Raw genomic sequence first — 25,086 nt, 5'->3', positions numbered from 1 at the left:
GCATCCATTTTCTTTCAGAGCTTGGTATATGTTGTTCCACAATCTCCTATCTTTGAGAGTCTGGGTTGAAAAATCTGCTGAGATATGAATTGGTCTCCCCCTATATGTGATCTGATTCCTCTCTCTTGCAGCTTTTAAGATTCTATCCTTATTCTGTATGCTAAACATTTTCTTTTTTTTTAAGAGAGAGTGAGAGAGGAGAGAGAGAGAGAGAGAGAGAGAGAGAGAGAGAGAGAGAGAGAGAGAATTTTTAATATTTATTTTTTAGTTCTCGGTGGACACAACATCTTTGTTGGTATGTGGTGCTGAGGATCGAACCCGGGCCGCACGCATGCCAGGCCAGCACGCTACCGCTTGAGCCACATCCCCAGCCCCTAAACATTTTCATTATAATGTGCCTTGGTGTAGATCTATTGTAATTTTGTACATTCGGTGTCCTGTAAGCCTCTTGTATTTGGTTTTCCAATTTGTTCTTCATGCTTGGGAAATTTTCTGATATTATCTCATTGAGGAGAGTGTGTATTCCTTTGGTTTGAAACTCTGTGCCTTCCTCTATCCCAAAAACTCTTAGATTTGGTCTTTTGATGCTGTCCCATAATTCTTGGATGTTCTGTTCATGGTTTCTAACTTTCTTCATTGTGTGATCCACTTTATTTTCCAGGTTGTATACTTTGTCTTCATTATCTGATGTTCTTTCTTCCTAGTGATCTAGGCCTTTTGTTATTCTTTCTATTGAGTTTTTTTATTTTACTTATTGTATCCTTCATTTCAAGGATTTCTGAAATTTTTTTTTTCAGAGTCTCTCTCTCTCTTTCTCTCTCTCTCTCTCTCTCTCTCTCTTGAAGTAATCTTTTGCTATCTGTATTTGCTCTCTTATCTCATTGTTGGAGTGAACAATTTTTTTGCCTGTATTTGCTCATTTAGATCATCCTTTAATTCACAGATCATTTTGATTATAAACCTTCTGAACTCCTTCTCTGACACTTCATCAACTTCACTGTCCATGGGTTCTGTTATTATAGTGTCCTGGTTTGTTTGGGGCACTTTCCTCTGTTGTTTTTTCATGTTGTCTATGAGTCTTCCTTTCTTGCAGGGTGGATCTGAGGTATTACCACTTCTTCCCTATATTCTTGTAGTACCTGTGCAGATTGTCTGTACCTCACCTTAATGTTGAGCTCCCAGACCCTGCTGGTGTCTCTCAATGAATGCTACTTCATCCTGGATCTGGGTCCTGCGCAAGTTGGTGTTGGTGGATCTGGGCCACTGGGCTTGACCTCCAGAGGTAGTCTGCTGGTCAGAAGGAGCAGTCCTATGCCAGAAGCTAGGCTCTGGTGGGTGTCTGCCCTGCTGGGGGAGGGGTGAACTGGGCCTACTGAGATTTGGTGTGAGTGGTCTGGATCTCCCATTTTAAGCCATTTTAATAGGTTTTCTAAGCCTCTCTCCTTTTTCTCCTCTTCAGATACTGTAAAAATGTGAATATCTGTTCTTTTAGTGGTATCACAGAGGCTTCTAAGTCTATCTTCATTTTTTTTTAATTTTATTTTATATTTTTTGAACTGGGATATTTCAAAAGACCTGTCTTCAGATTTGGATATCCTTTAGCCTCCATGATTTAGTCTGTTGTGGAGGTTTTCAACTATATTTTTATTTAACAACCTTCATTTCCAAGAATTCTACTTGATTCTTCCTTAAGGTCTCTGTATCTTTATATTTATTTCTCATTCATATCATGAGTTGTTTTCCTAATTTTATTGGATTCTGTGTTTGAATTTCACTCAGTTTTCTTATAACTATTATTTTCAGCTATTTATGAGGCATTCCATTAATATTCTTTTCTTTGGGGCCTATTGCCATGACACCTATTATTATCATATTATCTTGCTTTTTCCAATTTCTTGTGACCATATATTGAGATTTTTAGATATTGTGGATTAGTTGCTTCTACTAGTTTTATAAAGTGGCTTTGATAATAAATGATTCTCTTCTAAGAATGTGTCTTGGTGTGTCATTTTGGTAAGCTGTGTTATCCTTATTTCCACTTACTATATTATAATCTCCATATAGCTTCCTCAGCTGTAATCACTGGGTTTGGGTGTGGTATGAATGGTGCCATGGGTTGAAAAGCCCCAGGTCTAGAGTAGGATATCTGGTACTCTAGTGGCCTGAGCAGTTCTATATACAACAGTAGAGGTGGGACACCAACTATGTGGTCACTCCAGTGATGGAAATGGTGATGTTAGAGTTGTGGACTATAGTAAGTAGTTCTTTTGCAGGTACAGCATATTTTCATATCTACATATTCAGCACTAGCTCAGGTGACTAGAGGCCATACTGAATCAGAGTAGTGATAGTGTGAAGTATGGAACTGTGCCTGGGAACAGCGAAAACTAGGACCAACCAACTAAGACATTCAGATTGATTAGGTTGGCAATCCAGCCCACCAGCAGCAGAAAAAAGTGGAAGAGCCTCAATTTTTTTTCTTATACTTCAGAAACCTGGAATATCACAATACTGTTATTTGTTTTCTGTTTCTTCTTTGTGGAGGAGGCAGTGAGCAGTGGGCACCTATATTGGGCCATCTTGCCATTTCTACCTGTAAGTTCTTAATCTAGGATCACCTCAATTTATATTTTATTATTTCCCATTTTAACAACTAAATGCAAAGTTGAGATTTTTTTTCTAAATATGCAAATATAAAAAATATTTAAAAGTAATTCAGATATGAAGTATCTGAAGATGAACAAGTCACATTTACTGCAAATAAAAAGTGACCATGAATGTTTTATTAGGGCTTATATTTAAAAGCAAAAAGCTAACTCTTATATTATTTAGGTACAGCAGTATCTCAAACTTAAGGTACTCTCTTCTTTGTAAAATTAGACAGATGGTTAGTCTAAGCCACTGTATTTGAGTATTGTATCTATTCTCCAGTGTAAGAGAATAAACATAATGTACATTGGAACAGAAACCCTATTTCTTTCAACTCATTTCATAACTGAGTCAGCAAAGTTTTTTCCAAGTCTGACATTTTCAATACTGTTATAGTTGTTGTGGTCCTGAGGGATTTAGCTACAGCAGAAGGTACCCAAATGGGAGGTCAGGCCTGAGCAGTACTGTTGAATGTTCCCAAGTATGTAGGTTGTGGTTAGAGTTGGGTCAGAGACCCAAGCAGCCAGTGACCTTTTAAAAAAAGCAGAGAAAGCTAGTAAGGAAAATCCAAGCCAAATTCCTCAAAGGAGATATGAGGAGAGATAGAAAGCCAAAAGAGTGCAGATGTCAAAGATGATTCTTTCATGACTTTCTAACATAAAACTGGTGTCTTACAAAATTCCTAAGAAAGTGACTCAATCTTATAAAAATGTAGAATTTAAGCCAATTGAAATAAAAATATGCTTGTATTTTATCAACCACCTCTCTTGGTTTAACATATGAAGTCCTAGTAGATTTCTTTTCATTCTGACATATAATATAAAGTTTGAGTGTTAACATGAGGCTCAGAATTTCTCTCCAGACTTTGAGCCTATGAAAGTGGACTAAAGCATTGTCAACAGTGATTTGTCTTTTTTATCCAAAATCCTGCTCCAACATATTTCCTGCTGGTAAGAAAATAACAAAAGTACAGACTTTCTGAAGTATTGGGCTAATTCACTTTCAATTATTTGACTAACTTTAAATCTGCTAAATGTAAGGATGAAGGGAATTCAGAAAGTGAAAAATTACATATTATAAATGTTTAAAATTAGGAAAGGAACAATAAGATTCTTTTAGAATATTTAGTAAAGAATTTAGAAAGACATAGTCAAGAATGTAAAGGTTTTACAAAGAAATATCTGTTTTACACAATTTTCATGGCTTAATCCATATATCACTAATTATTAAAATCATTAGGTAAAATATAATCTACAATTAAAGATTAAAATGTCTACTAATCTGTATTTAATAAGTTGAACCAATTTTCATGGTGCTCTTTGATGGGCAAGATGATTATTACATATTTCAAAATAGGGTTAAAAGTGATAATTAGATAAGACATTAACTATTACTGCCAGATTCAAATTGTTCTAAATCTTAGATGAGAAAATTCAATGGTAGAATTTTGAACATTTCACAAGCACGTACTATATCTAATCCTTTATTTCCTGTCTACCTAAAAGAGGTAGAGAATGATAAATAAAGATGAATGGATGAATCTAAACAGTATGAAAAGGGAAAATTTCCAGCAAAACTCTGAATGACAGACAGGCCTGGCAGCACTGTAAAGGTAAGAAAACTAGCAATGGCTGCATTAGGTGATGGACTTTGGTCTAGACACTGTTAAACTCAAGTTGGCAATATTAAATTTGACTTGGGACTTAGCTGAGAATCCTGAAGTGGGTGGTTCTGAAAATAAAACTCCACTTCAACCATCTGGCCTTTTAACAATGCAAAATATGAAACAATTTGCCTGGCTTCTTCTTTCCACTATTCCTAATATGATGATTTGCATTGCTAGGTTCTACTTTTGGCATTTTTATATCAGGGGAAATGGTTTTGTATACTAAATCCTTCTTTATCAGCAGACTTTGATAGAAAAACTTTTCAAGGTATAATACATAGATAGCCACATTAAATTACTTTTAGGAGAAATATGTGTGTGTGTGTGTGTGTGTGTGTGTGTGTATATATATATAAAATACACACACTCATGACATTACACCAAATAATTTCATACTTCTTTTTATGATCACATAGTTCTACTTTTTAAATGAAGTTATATATGGAAACAACTTACATAGTGCTCCAATGGCTGTATTTTAAGGTTTTATAAGCTATCACACCATTATGTAACCTACTCAAATAATAAATCTTTTAAAAATGGAAGAGAGCCAATCATAAAGTAACAATATAAAACAAGAAAATGAATTCAGGTAACATTCATATTTAATGCATGGAAACCTCAATGGATGTGGTACAGAATGCTAAATATAGTTAATCTAATTTAGTAGACAATCTCCTTTAAAGCAACCCATCCTTTCTGAGAAAATTAAATAAATATTACACACCAATTTTTGGAATTCAGTTTTCTTTTGTTAAACGCCTTTAGAAAAACACACAAATAAGGATTAACAATATAAAGAAGCAAAATGAAATGTGTTGTTTTGGATTTAGTCTTTTTCATTTTAGTCACATTGCTTATTTGTCCTAGCAATAGTCTCTTGACTCATAAATATAAAAATATCTAATATTAGTAATAATCAAACAATTGAATATTTTAATAAGAACACTTAAAACTACCTGATTATAAAGGACATCAGGTACTCAGTATTGCCAAGATGATGAGGAAATATGTATACTTGAACACTGTCGAGAGTGCAATGTAGTGGGAAATTTGAAGGCATTTGATAATACAAAAATATTTTAAATATTAACCCACATATTCTATATATAGCAGCTTATTCTGGTCACATAATTGACTCAGTATGAAAAAAGAGATCAACAGATGCATAGCAAAAAAAGGTAATATGTGTATATGTTTACACATTTTATATATACATGTATATGTGTATCATGGAGGTGTTATTTCAAAATACATAAAATGGGATAAGCATAAATAACACATTGTAAACTCTGCCTGATAGTAAATCAAAAGAATAGACTGGTATGAAGGCAGAAAAAATTGATTTTTATTAACTCGCCAAGGTTTCAATGATACCGGTATTAAGAGAACATTTACAGTGTTTCTGAGAAGTATGACTGTTTTTCTGCTTCTTAAATGTGTTTGGTTGTGTGTGTGTGTGTGTGTGTGTGTGTGTGTGTGTGTGGTGTGTGTGTGTGTGTGTGTGTGTGTGTGTGTGTGTGTATGCGATAACTCTGGTCCAGTAACAGGAAAAGGAGAAATGGTAGAATGTTGAAGCTGAGTGATGTATACAAACATCACATTTTACTAACCTACTTTTGTTCATGTTTGAAAATTTTCACAGTGATATTTTTAAGCACAAAACTATAAACCCTTTTATAGAAATATTTTGCATGTTGGAATTGTGGATGTTTCTCTTCCGCTTTTGCTTATAAGTAAATACATACTACTTGGTAATTTTTTAAAATATAAAAGTGAACAAAAATTAAACCTTCAAAAAGCATGCTTGGTTCCTTGTTTCCCTAAGCCTGAACTCCATCTACATGTTGTGGATAATACCACCTTCTCTCTGCTTGCCCTCCAAAGCCTATTCTTTCGTAGAAGGAAATGGACATGAAACATTATACCTCAGAAAAACTTTGGTTCAGCATCAGACCCTTTGCTGCTTCTGAAATCTTCATTTAGTCTATTATCCATCTCAAACTACTTTAATTCTTACTATAATCCAGAACTGGAATGTCAGTCCTGGCACTTTTCCTGGGCTGAATTCTTTTTCTGTCATGTTTGAAAAACAACACTTTGGTTTATATTTATACACATAGGACATACACATCTGCTTGCTCTTCCTCAAGTTAGTCACGCTCCATCCTCTCAAATCTTTCCTCACACCAGCCTTTGGACACTTCCTGCTCTAGCTATTGTCCCTGGTCTCCCTAGACATCTGGCATCACTGGGTTTTTCTGTAGTTGATTATCTTAATTCATCTAATTTACATGGAAAATTGTTCACGTCTATTCTAGCTCCTGCCTGAACCAATTATCTCAGGGGACTGCATGCCTGAGTACAATGAGATCAATCTTAGCAAAGAAAGTAAAACCAAGATGTATCAGTTGTAACTGTCGGATGTAGAACTTTTTGAGGTCCCTCTATTCTCAGAAATACAGCACATGACTGGAGACAAACCCCAGTTCCAAAACTAGACCACCTGGACTCAAATTCTGGATGTGCAACTCAGTAGCTAATCTCAAGCACATGAAACATCTCGGTTACTTTTATAGTAACTTTTGTGTGTGTGTGTGTGGTGCTGGCGATTGAACTCAGGGGCACTTGACCACTGTGCCACATCACCAGCCCTATTTTGTATTTTATTTAGAGACAGGGTCTCACTGAGTTAGTTGCTTAGCACCTCACTTTTGCTGAGACTGGCTTTGAACTTGTGATCCTCCTACCTCAGCCTCCAGAGTCACTGGGATTACAGGTGTGCACCACCATGCAGGGCAAATGAGAACAATTCTAGCCACAAAAAAATAAATGCACTGATTTGTATTTTAATTATCAGTGCATTTATTTTTCACAGGTAATTATCATTGGTAAAATAAAATAAATGCACTAATATACATAAAGTCCTTACTTAGAGCAATACCTGACACACGGGAATAGTAAATTAGTAATGGTTCTTAATGCTAACTTTTATTTTTAATTCCTTTGAACATAGTAATTGCTTTAAAACTACTTGTGGGGAAAATTTACAATAAATGTTAAATAACAGAATAACAAAATAAAGAAAACTATGTCTTGGATGAATGTATGAATTCATTCAGTTCTTCATGAATATTGAATTTCTTTATGTAACAGCCTCTGTGCAAAATACAGGGTACTTGACTGGGAGCAAGGTAAATGTGTCCTTGCCCTATGGCACTTATATTATAATAGTGTTTAAATTTGAGTTGATTAATACAGACATTAATTGCTTTGTGAATGCCAAAGAATATGGTTCTAACCTTTACTCTGAAGTGACTTTCTCTTTGTCAGATAAGTAAAGCCATCTCTGAGGGTGTTTAATTTTTGAAAATTCTCTGTTCTTTGTGATGTTAAAAGGTAATTCATTGTTGTATCTTTACTAACCATGTTGAAGGTTGCACTTAAATTTTATAAGATCCACTTTCTTTTTAAAGAGAGAGAGAGAATTTTTAAATATTTCACTTTTAATAACAGGAGTTTAATAAATCCCCATGTGATGCCCCACACTAACATAGCAAATAAAATATTAGCCCTGATGAAATACTTAGCCTTTTTTTGTTTTGCTTTCATTTTTCTACAGGAAAAACATAGCTTTATTTTTTTTCATATACTTTTACAGTACATATTTATTGACAATATTCCAACATTACAGAAAAAAATGAAGTAAAACATTAATGAAAATCTCATCCCTTCAGATGAACACTCTTAATATTTTGTGATTGTCTTTTTGTGAATCTCCTTAAGCACTCATATGCATACATTTTCATAAATAAGATAAATTTTCATAAATTATATAAGAAATTTTAACCAGGAATACCTTTTAGTCCTTTATCCTCTTCTTTGATTTTTGCTTCTATAAGCAATTTTGCAGCAAACACATCTAAACATGAATGCCTTATATGGTACTTTTACTTACATAGGCTAAATTCCAAAAGTAGGATTTCCAGGCCAAAGTGTACCCATACCTCTAATTGTTTTGATACTATCCAATTGCTTTCCAGAATAGTCATATCAACTTGTCATTTAAAGCAGTTTATTCATGTTCTCATTGTTCCCATTTTATCAACACTTGTTATGTTCAAGCTTCTTAAAGTTTTTAAACAATTTAATGGATGTGACATGATTTATGATTTCACTTTAATTTAGATTTATATTTCCCATGATTCAATCTGAACTATCTATTCATTTAGTGTGGCGAGGGTGGGGGTGCAGATTTCACTGTATTTTCTAGAGAGGACGACTTTTTGTCTTTTATAAAATGTAAGGAATTTCTCTTTTTTTGTTTGTTTTGTTTGTTTTTTTTCTTTATAATAGAATATAACATTTATTGACTTAATTTAAGTACTTAAGTGTTATTAAATCTGCATCATAGTAGTCATGGGATATCAGAAGAGTAAGCACTGTTCACCCAAAACAAAGGAGGGTGGGAAGAGTAAGAACAGAAATCCACTGGATCAGACAAAGTGGAAACAAGGGAAGGGACAGGGAGGGGAATAGGAAAGACAGTAGAATTAATCAGTCATAGCTTTCCTGGCCTTGTATTTGAATACACAACCAGGTAACTCCACTTCATGTACAACCACAAAAGTGGGATCCTAAATAGAATCGGTTATACTCCATGTATGTATAATTGCCAAAATACACTCTGCTGTCATGTATAACTAAAAAGAACCAAGAAAAAACCCCCACAACTGAAGATGGCGGCGAAGGGAGTGCAGCACACCAGTACGCTGCGCCACTATGCGGGAGAAACACGAGGTGAAATGGCTGAAGGCTACCTTGGTGGGAATCCCCAGTGAAATTGAGGTGCTCCAGAATCTAGAGGACAGAATTCCAGCGCGCGGGATTCGGCTGCAGGGGCTTGGTCCCGGGCGATTTCTCCGCACGGAGGGAAGCAGTACCTGGTCGGCGGACCGCCCCGTGGATGGAGTCTGGGACGCGCCCGAGTTAATTAGCCGCGAGGTACCAGAGCGGGATTACAGCGAAGCGGATTCTGCAGGCTCCTGCCAGTGGCACACTGGCCACGCTGAGTGCTGAGTTACAGCTTTGAAACAGAGGAGAGAACCGGTCCAGTTCGATTCCCGACACCGGTGGGAACACAGAGGAGGACAGCAGCCGCCATCATGGAGAGCTGATGCAATCATCCCTGTTTTCTACTGATCTCAGCTCATTCAACTACAGAACAGGTGATTCCAGGCTGGTATTTGCCTGCGTCGCGCAGACAGATCGCTCAGGCTCGGGACTGGAAAATCTGAGGAGAATACTCTTCAGGCCTCACCCCTGGCAAGGCGGGCGCCGGGCTTTGAGCGGCCAGATTATAGTTCCCCGGGTTGCTTTGGCCCAGGGTGGGAGATCCTTCGGGGACTCCGGGCGGAGGCCAGTTACAAGTGGATTGTGCGCTGAGGGGCGGCGCGGCTCTAACTCCCAGAACAGTTTTGGCCCGGGGCTAGGGAACCCGCAGCGACTGCGTCTTTGACCCTGCCCCTGTCTGAGCGTACACTGAGCTGGGAGAGGTTGGAGCTGCCAGGCTCGGGCTCCCGGGGCTGCCTGGGCCTGAGGCTGGGGTACCTCTGTGGAGCCTGCTCCTAGCAGAGTGTGGCAGGGATCGGAGAGGCTGGGTTCTGGCTCTCGTGGCTGCTTGAGCCCAGGGCTGCGGAGCCTGCGGGGAGCGCGAGCTGAGGCCAGCCACAAGTGAAACTTGCGACGAGGGGCAGCGGAACTCTGTCTCCTGGAACAGTTTTGGCACGGAGCTGGGGAGCCGCGGGAAGTGTGTCTTAGACTCTGCTCCCAGCGGAGCGTGCACCGAGCAGGGAGAATCTGGTGCGGCCAGGCTTGGGCACCGAGCAGGGAGAGTCTGGTGCGGCCAGGCTTGGGCTCCCGGGGCTGCTTTGGCCTGGGATTGGGGAACCCGCGGCGGTTGCCCTGAGGAGCCTGCTCCTAGCAGAACGTGGCAGGGATCAGAGAGACCGGCTCCTGGCTCCCGAAGCGGCTCTGGCTCAGGGTTGGGGATCCTACAGGGACTGCTTCTTGGTCCGGGTCCTGCTGGGTGCTGCGGGGGCCTGGGGGGCAGAGTGGAGCTGCCTCCTGCACCCAGAGCAGGCTAAGGGTCCCGCCGGTGTGGTATCGCGACACCCCAACTGCAGCTGGGGCCGAGGAGAGTAGCCGCCCACGCCTGGAACAGGACCAGCGACCCGACGGCAGGGTAGCCAAGTCAACCCACTTGGAGTGGAGGCCGTGAAGAGCTGCCGTCTGACCCTGCAAGGTAGGCAGTCCTGCGTCCCACTGGCAGGACAGGCTCTGCAGCCTGCCAGTGTGGTGGACGAGTAGCATCGAGGCAGTCACGTCACACTGGTTGGAGTGGGGGTTGTACAGAGCCGCCGCCAGCGTCCGGAAAGAGCCCAGAGACCCGTTGGAGAGGCAGATAGGTACCCCCAATGGGAGTGGGGGTTGAGCAGAACTGCCGCCCAGGCCCGCAGGGTGGGCAGATCTGAGACCCACCTGCGGAACAGGCTTGGAGGCCGACCAGCGTGGTAGACACGTCACATCAATTGGAGTAGGGGTGGAGAAGAGCTGCTGCCCACATCCGGATCAGGACCAATGATCCGAGGACGTGGTAGGAACGTCACCGCAATTGGAGTGAGGGCAGAGTAGAGCAGCCACCCGTGCCCGCAGGGCGGGCAGACCTACGACCAACCAGCGTAGTGGATAGATCACCCTGATTAGAGGAGGATCACAGCCACTACCCGCCCTACAAGAGAGATATCCCAAATATACAAGAGCAACATAAATAAACAGGGGGAAAAATTTCAAAAACACAACAGTTTCACCAAGCAGAAAGAAACACAAGCAACATGAAAAGACAAGGAAAGAAAGGACCACAAGCAATGCAGGTCAACTCAACTCTAGAAGAGGTAATAGCTGCAACAGATGGAATGTCAGATAAAGAGTTCAGGATATACATGCTTCAGATGATCTGGACTCTCAAGGAAGACATGAGACAGCAAAATCAGACAATGAAAGATCACATTGACATGGAACTACAGAAACAAATCCAGGAAGTAAAAGATCAATTTCACAGGGAGTTAGAAGTAATAAAAAACAAACAAATAGAAATCCTAGAAATGCAGGAAGCAATAAACCAACTTAAAACCTCAATTGACAATACTACCAGCAGAATAGATCACTTAGAAGATAGAACATCAGACAATGAAGACAAAGTATTTCAACTTGAGAAGAACATAGACAGTTCAGCAAGACTGCTAAGAAACCATGAGCAGAACATTCAAGAAATATGGGATAACATTAAAAGACCAAACTTAAGAGTCATTGGGATACAGGAGGGCACAGAGCTCCAAACCAGAGGAATGAACAATCTATTCAATGAAATAATACGAGAAAACTTCCCAGACTTGAAGAATGAAACAGAATCCCATATCCTAGAAGCCTAAAGGATGCCAAAAGTGCAAAATCATAAGAGATCCACACCTAGACACATTATAATGAAGATGCCCAACATACAGAATAAGGAGAGAATTTTAAAAGCTACAAGAGAAAGAAAGCAGATTACATTTAGGGGCAAACCAATCAGGATAACAGCTGATCTCTCAACACAGACTCTGAAAGCTAGAAGATCCTGGAATAACATTTTTCAAACACTGAAAGAAAATGGGCTCCAACCAAGAATCGTGTATCCGGCGAAATTAAGCTTCAGGATGGAAGATGAAATTAAACCCTTTCACGATAAACAAAAGTTAAAAGAATTCGCAGCTAGAAAACCATCTCTTCAAAAAATCCTTGGCAAAACATTACAGGAAGAGGAAACTGAAAATAACATTGAAAACCATCAGTGGGAGGTAGGACAGTAAAAGGGGGAAAGTAATCAAAGAGGAAAACTAATCAAGTTTAGTAACATAAATAAACAAATATGACTGGAGGAACAAACCAAATCTCAATAATAACCCTAAATATTAATGGCTTAAACTCACCAATTAAGAGACACAGGCTAGTCGAATGGATCACAAAACAAGATCCAACAATATGTTGCCTACAGGAGACACATTTGATAGGAAAAGATATACATAGACTGAAGGTGAAAGGCTGGGAAAAATCATTCCACTCATATGGACTGCGGAAACAAGCAGGAGTGTCTATACTCATATCAAACAAAATAGATTTCAAGCCAAAGTTAATCAAAAAGGATAAAGAGGGACACTGCATACTGCTCAAGGGAACCATACACCAACAAGACATAACAATCATAAATATATATGCCCCAAACAATGGTGCAGCTACGTTCATCAAGCAAACTCTTCTCAAGTACAAGAGTCTAATAGACCACCATACAATAATCATGGGAGACTTCAACACACCTCTCTCACCACTGGACAGATCTTCCAAACAAAAGTTAAATAAGGAAACTATAGAACTCAACAACACAATTAACAACCTAGACTTAATTGACATATATAGAATATACCACCCAACATCAAGTAGTTACACTTTTTTCTCAGCAGCACATGGATCCTTCACAAAAATAGATCATATATTATGTCGCAGGACAACTCTTAGACAATATAAAGGAGTAGAAATAATACCATGCATCTTATCTGATCATAATGGAATGAAACTGAAAATCAATGATAAAAGAAGGAAGGAAAAATCATGCATCACGTGGAGAATGAACAATAGGTTACTGAATGATCAAAGGGTCATAGAAGACATCAAGGAGGAAATTAAAAAATTCTTAGAGATAAATGAAAACACTGACACAACATATCGGAATCTATGGGACACATTGAAAGCAGTTTTAAGAGGAAAATTCATTGCTTGGAGCACATTCCTTAAAAAAAGAAAAAACCAACAAATAAACGATCTCATATATCATCTCAAAATCCTAGAAAAAGAAGAGCAAAATAACAGCAAAAGAAGTAGAAGGCAAGAAATAATTAAAATCAGAGCTGAAATTAATGAAATCGAAACAAAAGAAACAATTGAAAAAATTGACAAAACCAAAAGTTGGTTCTTTGAAAAAATAAATAAAATTGACAGACCCTTAGCCATGCTAATGAAGAGAAGAAGAGAGAGAACCCAAATTACTAGCATACGGGATGAAAAAGGCAATATCACAACAGACACTTCAGAAATACAGAAGATAATCAGAAATTACTTTGAATCCTTATACTCCAATAAAATAGAAGATAGTGAAGGCATCGATAAATTTCTTAAGTCATATGATCTGCCCAGATTGAATCAGGAAGATATAGACAGCCTAAACAGACCAATAACAATAGAGGAAGTAGAAGAAACCATCAAAAGACTACCAACTAAGAAAAGCCCAGGACCGGACGGGTATACAGCAGAGTTTTACAAAACCTTTAAAGAGAAACTAACACCAATACTTTTCAAGCTATTTCAGGAAATAGAAAAAGAGGGAGAACTTCCAAAGACATTATACGAGGCCAACATCACCCTGATACCTAAACCAGACAGAGACACTTCAAAGAAAGAAAACTGCAGACCAATATCTCTAATGAACCTAGATGCAAAAATCCTCAATAAAATTCTGGCGAATCGGATTCAAAATCATATCAAAAAAATTATACACCATGATCAAGTAGGATTCATCCCTGGGATGCAAGGCTGGTTCAATATATGGAAATCAATAAATGTTATTCACCACATCAATAGACATAAAAATAAAAACCATATGATCATCTCGATAGATGCAGAAAAAGCATTCGACAAAGTACAGCATCCCTTTATGTTCAAAAACTCTAGAAAAATTAGGGATAACAGGATCATACCTCAACATTGTAAAAGCAATCTATGATAAGCCACAGGCCAGCATCATTCTGAATGGAGAAAAATTGAAGGCATTCCCTCTAAGATCTGGTACAAGACAGGGTTGCCCTCTCTCACCACTTCTGTTCAACATAGTCCTCGAAACACTGGCCAGAGCAATTAGACAGACGAAAGAAATTAAAGGCATAAAAATAGGAAAAGAAGAACTTAAATTATCACTATTTGCAGACGATATGATTCTATACCTAACAGACCCAAAAGGGTCTACAAAGAAACTATTAGAGTTAATAAATGAATTCAGCAAAGTGGCGGGATATAAAATCAACACGCATAAATCAAATGCATTCCTGTATATCAGCGACAAATCCTCTGAAACGGAAATGAGGACAACTACTCCATTCACAATATCCCCCCAAAAAATAAAATACCTGGGAATCAACCTAACAAAAGAGGTGAAAGACCTATACAATGAAAACTACAGAACCCTAAAAAGAGACATAGAAGAAGACCTCAGAAGATGGAAAAATATACCCTGTTCATGGATAGGCAGAACTAACATCTTCAAAATGGCGATATTACCAAAAGTTCTCTATAAGTTCAATGCTATCCCAATCAAAATCCCAACAGCATTTCTTGTAGAAATAGATAAAACAATCAGGAAATTCATATCGAATAATAAAAGACCCAGAATAGCAAAAACAATGCTAAGCAGGAAGTGTGAATCAGGCGGTATAGCGATACCAGACTTCAAACTATACTACAGAGCAATAGTAACAAAAACAGCATGGTACTGGTACGAAAACAGGCGAGTGGACCAATGGTACAGAATAGAAGACACAGTAACCAATCCGCAAAACTACAACTATCTTATATTTGATAAAGGGGCTAAAAGCATGCAATGGAGGAAGGATAGCATCTTCAACAAATTGTGCTGGGAAAACTGGAAATCCATTTGCATCAAAATGAAACTGAATCCCTTTCTCTCGCCATGCACAAAAGTTAACTCAAAATGGATCAAGGAGCTCCATATTAAATCAGAGACACGGCGTCTGATAGAAGAAAAAGTCGGCTATGATCTACATACTGTGGGGTCAGGCTCCAAATTCCTCAATAGGACACCCTTAGTGCAAGAGTTAACAACCAGAATCAACAAATGGGACTTACTCAAACTAAAAAGTTTTCTCTCAACAAAAGAAACAATAAGAGAGATAAACAGGGAGCCTACATCCTGGGAACAAATCTTTACCCCACACACTTCAGATAGAGCCCTAACATCCAGAGTATACAAAGAACTCAAAAAATTAGATAATAAGATAACAAATAACCCAATCAACAAATGGGCCAAGGACCTGAACAGACACTTCTCAGAGGAGGACATACAATCAATCAACAAGTACATGAAAAAATGCTCAACATCGCTAGCAGTCAGAGAAATGCAAATCAAAACCACCCTAAGATATCATCTCACTCCAGTAAGATTGGCAGCCATTAAGAAGTCCAACAACAACAAGTGCTGGCGAGAATGCGGGGAAATGGGTACACTTGTTTATTGTTGGTGGGACTACAAAATGGTGCAGCCAATTTGGAAAGCAGTATGGAGATTTCTTGGAAAGCTGGGAATGGAACCACCATTTGACCCAGCTATTCCCCTTCTCGGTCTATTCCCTAAAGACCTAACAAGAGCATGCTACAGGGACACTGCTATATCGATGTTCATAGCAGCACAATTCATGATAGCAAGATTGTGGAACCAACCTAGAAGCCCTTCAATAGATGAATGGATTAAAAAATGTGGCATTTATACACAATGGAGTATTACTCTGCAATAAGAAATGACAAAATCATAGAATTTGGAGGGAAATGGATGGCATTAGAGCAGATTATGCTAAGTGAAGCTAGCCAATCCTTAAAAAACATATGTCAAATGTCTTCTTTGATATAAGGGGAGTAACCAAGGACAGGGTAGAGAGGAAGAGCTGGAGAAGAAGATTAACATTAAACAGGGATGATAGGCGGGAGGGAAAGTGAGAGTTAAGGGAAATTGCATGGAACTGGAAGGTGAGCCTCAGGGTTATACACAATTACATATAAGAGGAAAGGAGGAGTAGGAGAAAAATTATATAAGTGGAAGAAACGATTTATAGTAGAGGGGATGGAGAGAGAGAAGGGGAGGGGAAGGGAGGGGAGGGGAGGGGGGACAGTGGAGAATGGGATAGACAGCAGAATACATCAGTCACTAGAAAGGCAATTTGTAAATCAATGGAAATGTAACTGATGTGACACAGCAATCTGTATACGGGGTAAAAATGGGAGTTCATAACCCACTTGAATCAATCTGTGAAATATGGTATATTAAGAACTATGTAATGTTTTGAACAACCAACAATAAAATAATTTAAAAAAAAACCCACAACTTTGCCTCCTATTCTGGAGCTGGAATTAGAGCACTTTTAGTTGTAGGCAGAATAGTTACATTGTTAGGCAGAGTTAAAACCTTGTCATTATGTTTATTTGGAGATTATGGTTTAATGAGATGTGATTGGACATCAAGTCAACAAGGGGGGGGACTTGTGATGGTGAATCTTCATTGTCAACGTGGTTGGATTGAGAGACAGTTAGGAAATGAGTAAAGTGCACTTCAGGGTATGTCTGTGAGGATGTTTCCAGAGACCACTGGCGTGTGGGACCGCATACTGAGATGGGGACTAGCAACCTCCCTGAATTTAGAGACCAAAGTAGAAGGAGAAGGAAGCCCATTAGCATGTATGCAGACTAGATTGTTCCTGAGAGGGTGCATCCATTTGCACTGCCATTGCCCATGGACATCAGATTCCCATCTTCTTCAACCTTTCCATATGGATTCACACAGTAACTCTCCAGGGAGCTTCCAGGCCTTCAGCTTCAGATTGGGGTAGCATCATTGATCCCTCTTGTTCTGAGGTTCCTGCATCTTGGAGTGAGCAGCTCCAAGATGGATATTTGTGGGACTATCCAGCTTTCTATTATGTAAGCCAATCTAATAAATCCCCTCTTTTTCTCCCATATTTTTATTGGTGTATAATAGTTGTACATAATGATGGGATTTATTGTTACATATTTATACATGCACACCATATAAAAATATGATTTGGATAAGTCTCTCCTTATATGTATGTATTCTATTGCTTCTGTTCCTCTAGACAACCCTGATTAATACAGACCCCACAATAATGAACTGGGTCTGTAAGAGAGGAATAAGGGGAATATCATTCCTTTCAGGCTGTTCTGACAAACTACTATAAACTGGGTAGCTTATGAACAACAAAAATTTATTTCTTGAAATCTGTAGGCTGGAGGTCCAAGGTCAGAGGGGCCAGCTTGATTGTTTCTGATGAGGGCCATCAGCAGGTTACAAACTGTCGACTTCTCTCTCGCATCTCTTCTAATACTGCTTTTATTTTGTTCTTCCTATTCTTTTTTGCTTGGGATGGTATTCATTCAGTCTTCTAAGTTACTTAAACTCTCTGTTCCTCAGTTGTTTATTTGTTCATTTGTTTATTTTCAGGGTAGAACCAAACTGAGAGCCTGAGCGTGCTAGGAAAGTATTATGCCATGGAGTTAAATCCCCAACCCCTTAACCTGTCTTATATATTTGCCTTTTGTTGTCTGTGATGTTTCTAAGTGGTCTCTTCTGATCTTAATATACTAATTGTTTCTTCAGTTGTACCTAAGCAAGAAAATGCTTTCTACTATGTTTCCACCCTCTAGACTTTTCTAATAGATTTACTTGATTTGTTTTATTTTTTCCCACATTTTTATTGGTACATTGTATATGTACATAACAATGGGATTTGTTGTTACATATTCATATATGTTCACAATATAGCAATATAATTGACCAATACCACTCTTAGCATTTCCCCTCTCCTTCCCCACCTTCCACAGTGCCTCTCATCCTCTGATCCCTTTCCTTTCCTGATCTCTTTGATTTTCATGAGATCCTTTCAACTTTATCTTTTTCCTCTCTTGCTTCTGCCTATGGGAGAAGACATGATCTTTGATTTTATGTGTTTGACTTAGTTAGCTTAATAGGATGGTCTCTAGTTCTATCAATTTTCCTGCAAATGACAATTCCATTTTTCTTTATAGCTGAATAAAACTCCATTGTGTATATATACACCACATTTCCTTTTTTTAACAACTCATCTAGCATATACTCATTTTTAAGCAAACTATCCTAAGTTTTGTGGGCAAATTTCTCTCAGTTGTAAACATCAGCTCAATTCTTTCATTTCTCCCCCATTGGAACTTTCTTGGAGGATCTATCTATTTAATCTAGAAATGATCAAAGCCTTTTTATATTTACATGCAGACAAAAAAAATCAGTCTGATGGAGTGTCTTTCAAATAACATCATGTGAAATAAGTATTGATAGATCTCAAATTCCTTAGGCCTTTATTTAACTCAAGTTTTCTCATGAGGAGGTTCTCTTCAAATTGAGACAGACCCATATCAAAGCAAAGAAACACCCAAACACCAAATGTGTCAGACACTTTCATGTCCCTCACTAAAATTAGCTTTACTCCAAAATCTATTTCAAATTCCACTTACCAAGAACCTACCCTATACATTCTCACACAGTACCTATCATTGTTATGAGATGCCACTTAAACACACATATAACCAGTTCCAAGTACTCCTCCAAAGTAAATTTTCACAAACGACATTCCATGAAACATGTCACAGGAGTGCCATGCACTTTTCTTTACATTTCAAACAATCATAGGATGATAATTAACACACATAGTAATTCAAGATTTTATATTTTCTTGGCCAATGTTTCAAGGTTGTCTTCAGCTTATTAAATGAATGCCTATGTTAGCTGCCCTATTATGTAAGAATCAAAATTAGTGACAGAAGTATATTTTTAAAACTACTTTTAAACACAATTTTAATGATAATAAGTAATATTGGATATACTATTTTGTGATATGATCTTAAATTTCATTTTGCATTGTATTTTTTGAGGCATAATATCATTTAATTTTTATTTATTTTTTAATCATACATGACAGAAGAATGCATTTTGATATATAATACATACATGTAATGTACATACATCAATCATATTGTCTATTCTATTCTGCTGCCCTTCCTATTCTCCCTACTCCTCCCCTCCCCTCCCATCCTTTCTCTCTATCCAATCTAATGTGACACACTTTTTTTTTCTTTTTCTCATTACAACATCATATATGTATTCAGTATAACAATGAGGTTCTCCTTCCATCTTCCATGCAACTCCCCTTCTCCCTCCTTCTTTATCTTCTTTATCTTTATCTTTATCTTTATCTATTCTTCCATTGATGAACACCTAGACTGGTTCCATAGTTTGGCTGTTGTGAACTGCTGAAAACAAGGGTATTCATGTATCACTATAATATGGTAACTTTTATTTTTTAGGATAAGTACCAAGGAATAGTAAAACTGGGTCATATGGTATTACATACCTAGTCTTTTGAGGGGCCTCCAAACTGATTTCCATAGTGCTTATACTAATTTACCATTTCACCAACAGTGTACTAGTGTTCCTTTTCTCCACATCCTCTCCATCATTTATTATTGTTTGTATCCTTGATGGCTTCCATTCTGACTGGTGTGAGATGAAATCTCAGTGTGACTTTGATTTGCATTTTCCTAATTGCTAATGAAGTTGAACATTTTTCTTCATATATTTGCTGGTCACTTGCATTTCTTCTTTTGAAAACTGTCTGTTCTTTTGCCCATTTATTAATTGGGGTATTGGCTTTTTAGTGTAAAGTTTGTTGAGTTATTTCAGTATTCTAGACATTAATACTCAGAATAGTATCTAGCAAAGACTTTCTCTTGACATTGCTAATTTTTTTTCCTTTGCTGAGCAAAAGCCATTTAATTTGATTCCATCCCATTTATTAATTCTTTTTTGGAGGTGTGGGTACCAGGGATTGAACTCAGGCACTTGACCTGAGCCACATCCTCAGCCCTCTTTTGTATTTTATTTAGAGACAGGGTCTCACTAATTTGCTTAGTGCATTTGAACTTGCAATCCTTCTGTCTCAGCCTCTTGAGTGCCTGGGATTACAGTCATGCACCACTGTGCCTGGCTCCATTTATTAACCCTTGGTATAATTTCCTGAGCTTTTAGGGGTCCTATTGAGAAAGTCATTGACTGTGGAGTGTTGGACCTACATTTTCTTCTAGGAGTCTAATTCTGAAGTCTTTGAGCCATCTCAAGTTGGCTTTTATGCAGGATGAGAGATAAGGATCTACTTTCATTCTTCTACATATGGATAACCAGTTTTCCAACACCATTTGTTCAAAAGGCGTCTTTTCTCCAATGTATGTTTTTGGCACCTTGTCAAGGATCCAATGACTGAAGATGACACAGTACTAAAAGGAATGAAAATCTCAACACAACCAGTTCTTAGGATCGAGTGGGCAGTGCCAACTCCCAAGCCTCCCATGCTGTCACACTTCTTTTTTTTCTTTACTTTTTTTTGTTTTTTTTTAATTTATGTATGACAACACAATGCATTATAATTCTTTTTACACATATAGAGCACAATTTTTCATATATCTGGTTGTATACACAGTATATTAACACCAATTCATGTCTTCATACCTATACTTTGGATAATAACTTGATTGTTTTAGATCAACTCATTAATTTTAATTTTTTAAAATTTTTCCAATTACTTTTATTCTACTAAACACATTAGACATACTTATTTTATGTTCTGTATATGTTTTGCAGTCTCTGTGCTTCAGAATTCATGGAGATACTTGTGATTTTAATTGTAGTATTTTTTTAAAAGTGCTATTTGTAAGAGTAGAGTCTTGAGTATTCTAGATATGTGTTTATATCATTAACAAGTAGAGATAATTTAATTTTTCCCCATATTTATATAGGTTATTCATGTTTCATCCCTAAATAAATTTACTAGTTGCTTCTAAACAATTTTGAATGTTATTGAAAACAGTAGTACTTCTGTCTTCTTTCAGATAGGTTTTCTATTTAATCATGTTTATGACTCCCTAATTTCAAACTGCAAATGCTGATTGGTAACACATTGTTGGATAAATAGTAAAAATTCATCACAAACTCAAATATCCACCAGAGAAATGAACAGTCGTGCTGAAATTGTGTACAATGAATCAAATGCATTCTGCAGTCATGTATACCTAATTAAAATAAATTAATAAAAAATTTAAAAAGTCACAAAATGCAAACAAAACTTACATTTTTAATCTAATAATTATTTTCAAGGAATTGTATGTGCAAAGCATTATTTGGTATTGTTTTTGCCCTAAGACCCACAAAAAAGACAAGGAAGATGATGTAAGTCACAAAAGACATAGTGTACAAGGATAAAGATAATGTGAGAAGGCAGTGATTAGAACAGAAGCAAGTGGACAGTTGATATTTTCCTTACTAAGGCTGCTTAACACAATATCACACATTGGGGGACTTGAAACAATACCTATTGATATTTTTCCAGTTCTTGATGTCAGAACGCAAAATGTTTTCACTGTATTAAACAAAGGTGCTGGCAGGTCCACAGTGGTTGGGGACATTCTGTGGCATGAAACCTCTCCTTCCCTTTCCTAGGTTCTAGGTGGCCCTTTGTGTTCAGAGCTACCATCTTCAAAGCATCTTCAAAGCTGGTTGTCTAGCTTTGATCAGGATATTTTGTCAAAAAATTTTAGCAAGGCTCAGGAATGGGAGATAGGAACCAGGTACCTCTATAATAGGCAGTAGTGAGTGGGGTGGAATTCAGAATTGACTAGATTCTAAAGAAGGTCCACTGCCCTCCCCTTATGTAATAGACTCAAGGACTGTGTGCATTGCTAAGGGCAAGTACACCAAGTGGAAAGTAATGGCATTTATTAACAAAACATTGAAACCCGTCACTTTTCCAACTTGGCACTAAAAAGACTTAGATAGGCTGATTTCATCTCATGCAGCAGAACTGATGAGTGTTTTATGTGGAAATTACTGGGATAATAGGAGAACAGCAGACATTGAGATCACAGATCTTCCCATAAAATCAAATTAAGCACCATAGTAAATTCTACCAGTAAATAAGGCACACATAGTCACACATACCTTGAAATCAGATCTTCATTATTTCTTTCTTAAATCTTCATGGAAATTCTTATATATAATCAGGCATATAAGAAAGTCTCTAAATTTATTTGTATTAGACTTTCCTTTTTTAAAAGATTTTTTTTACATCTTCAGAATATGAGTTATTATACTCATAAAGTGGGAGAAGATCAAACATTTTATTATATTATTCCAGAAACTTGCAACTGAACATTTAGAATTCCAGAAAGATAAGCAGAGAAAAAAATTATCAGGAAAATGTTTAAAATTTTTCCAAGTTGAAAGATATAAATTTTCCCTTTGAGAAAAATCATAAGACCCACACAAATGTATAGCCTTGTGAAATTCCAGGACACTGGTTACAAAGTGATTTAGAAACTTCCCAAGAGAAGTGAAAAAAGAGTCTGTATTTTCAGGAATCAGAATGACAGACATCCCAATAGAAGCAATGGAAGGTAGAAAACATTTAAACAGCACCTTCAAAAATGTCCGGAAATCTGATTTCCAGCTAAGAATTGCATATCCGGCCAAACTGTTAAATCAAGTAGAATAGTTCAAATTAATACATGCAAATTTTCAGTAATTTTACCATCTATGCATTCTATCTCAGGAAACTGCAGGAAGATATAATTAACTGAAATAAAGAGGTTAACCACAGAAGAGTGAAGCAGGGGACTCAGTAGCAAAAGATCCATATAAAGATTCTTTAGATGAAAGAAATGATACGAATTTCCAGAAATATGGTGGTAGGAACTCCCAGAAGAATTTTTCCTCAACTGAGGGTGATGGTATCTCCCAGGGGACATATGATAATGTCTGCAGTTTTGTCATCATAAGTGGAGGAATAGGGGAGAGGGCTACTGTCATCTGTTGGGTAGAGGTCAGGGAGGCTGATCAGTGTCCTGCAATGAACATGATAATCCCCTACAATAATAATTGTCTAGCCCATAGTGCCAAGTTGGTAGAGAAGCCCAGTTTGAGGCAGGTGCAATTCAAAGGAAGACAATTTGGCTATGGCCAGTTTAGAACTACTGACTAATGAAAGCTAAGTCTCAAAAAGTACAATTAAGTAGATATAAAATTATAATATAGGGTGAATAATGTATTCACAGAGCCAGTCAGAAAGTATATGGGACATAATCAAGCCATATTCCTTGGTTTTGGTTGCTACATTATTATTGTTTTCCCAGCATGAAAGACTATTTACAACCACACACTAGCCTTCTCTCATGTCAATTCCCCCATTATATTTCTAAACACACATAGATTTAATTTTCTTTTCATGGGACATACTGTTCTTTTCTCCTAAATTTCTCTATCTAACTTGTCCTCATGAACAATTCATTTTCATTTCCAAACTAAGCTCCAAAAGCTAATAAAGTAGAAATCAATTAAAAGCAAATAAAATGCTCCCAAATAATAATGCATCTTTATTAATTTTGAATAATATATATTCATCATGTAAATGATAGGTATATGCATTAGTTAAGGTAATGCCAGCTACAAAATTCAATAACTGCCCAAATATACAACAGCTCAAGCATAATAGACATTTTTGGCTCACTTGCAAAAATCCACATCCTTGGTAAATATATGCCTTTTTCCTCAGTAGTGATTCAAAATATCAGGTGCCTTTCACTTTATAGTTCTACCCTTTAACTTCTAATATTAGTTTTTCCATTAATATTAAGTAGGAATATGGGTAAAGGCTTACAAAATAATATACAAGAGATTCTTATAGTCCAGGTCGATACAGGGCACATGGCATTTCCATTCATGCTACATTTGATAAAACTCAACCACTTAGCACACATAACTGCAAGGAAAATGTTATTTACCTGCATGTCCAAGAACAAGAGAAAATGACTGCTGACAATATGGATTATAAAACTTTTCTAATAATGTTCAGGAGTAAATAAACAAACAAAAAGTGCAAAGAGATTTGTTTTGTCAAGAAAATATGAAATAGTTGATTATCACATGGTTATTGTAACCACAGGACAAAAATGACAGTGAGTGGAAATGTTAAGGTAGAAACATTAAGAAAAATAGGGAAAGTTCTAAATGGTAAAGTACAAAATAAAAGGAAGATGGCATGATGAGCAAACAGTGTCAATTTCATACAAGGGGATGCTGTCACAAATGGTGGCAAGCAGTGAACCAAAATTGCTGTAAGATAGAAGGAGGATGCTGGTGGTTCTCCTGGAAGTCAAGAAAAAAAACCTCTGTCAGTTTTAAGAAAAACTGGAAATCCAATTTTTGTCAAGTTGGTATCAAACAAAAAGGATGACTTAAAAAATATAGGAAAAGCCAAAGAAGATGTTTTTTTCTTAAATATCTGATGTGTGATGCTGAGTTGGGCATGTTGAATGGTATTTCAAAGGCCTCTAGCCTATGGCAGGTGAACATTCTAGGTCTGAATGTTCTTAAATGTTCTTAATGCTCTTAAAAAGATAATCATTTGCTTCATAGTGTTGGAAGCAATAACAAAATGTGGAGCCCAGGCAATTTAAATATATTTGGATGGATCAATTGAGCAGCATTCATGGTGACCTTACTTCATGCCAGGCATTATGCCAATCATCCAGACCTTACAACCACACTATTGAAGTGGGAACTGCTATCCTGTGTCTTCCAGGGAGTAGATCAGTTGCTACATGTCACGTGAGAAGACAAGATGTTGAGCTGAAATTAGAATACTGGTCCACTTGCCTCTAAGATTTCTTAAATATTTACTGTACCAAATTGCTTTTGATTTTTGTTACTATTTATCTGTTTTGTTGTTGTTTAAAGAAGCCTACAAAGC

General features: G+C 37.4%; 1 long non-coding RNA gene across 1 annotated transcript in view; it reads right to left on the bottom strand.

The window, feature by feature from the left end:
• Positions 1–245: 245 nt before the first annotated feature.
• The window catches only part of LOC308645321, a 77,725-nt gene continuing 52,884 nt past the window's right edge, over positions 246–25,086 (bottom strand). Inside the window, exon 2 of the long non-coding RNA XR_014021180.1 lies at positions 246–398. This is a non-coding gene — a long non-coding RNA (uncharacterized lncRNA). The remainder of the gene's footprint in view (positions 399–25,086) is intronic.

This window comes from Spermophilus citellus, assembly GCF_964194105.1.
Source record: "Spermophilus citellus genome assembly, chromosome: 3".
NCBI classification, from domain to species: Eukaryota; Metazoa; Chordata; class Mammalia; order Rodentia; family Sciuridae; genus Spermophilus; species Spermophilus citellus.
Note: the sequence above shows the minus strand (reverse complement) of the source record. Positions and strands in the feature narration are given on the sequence as shown.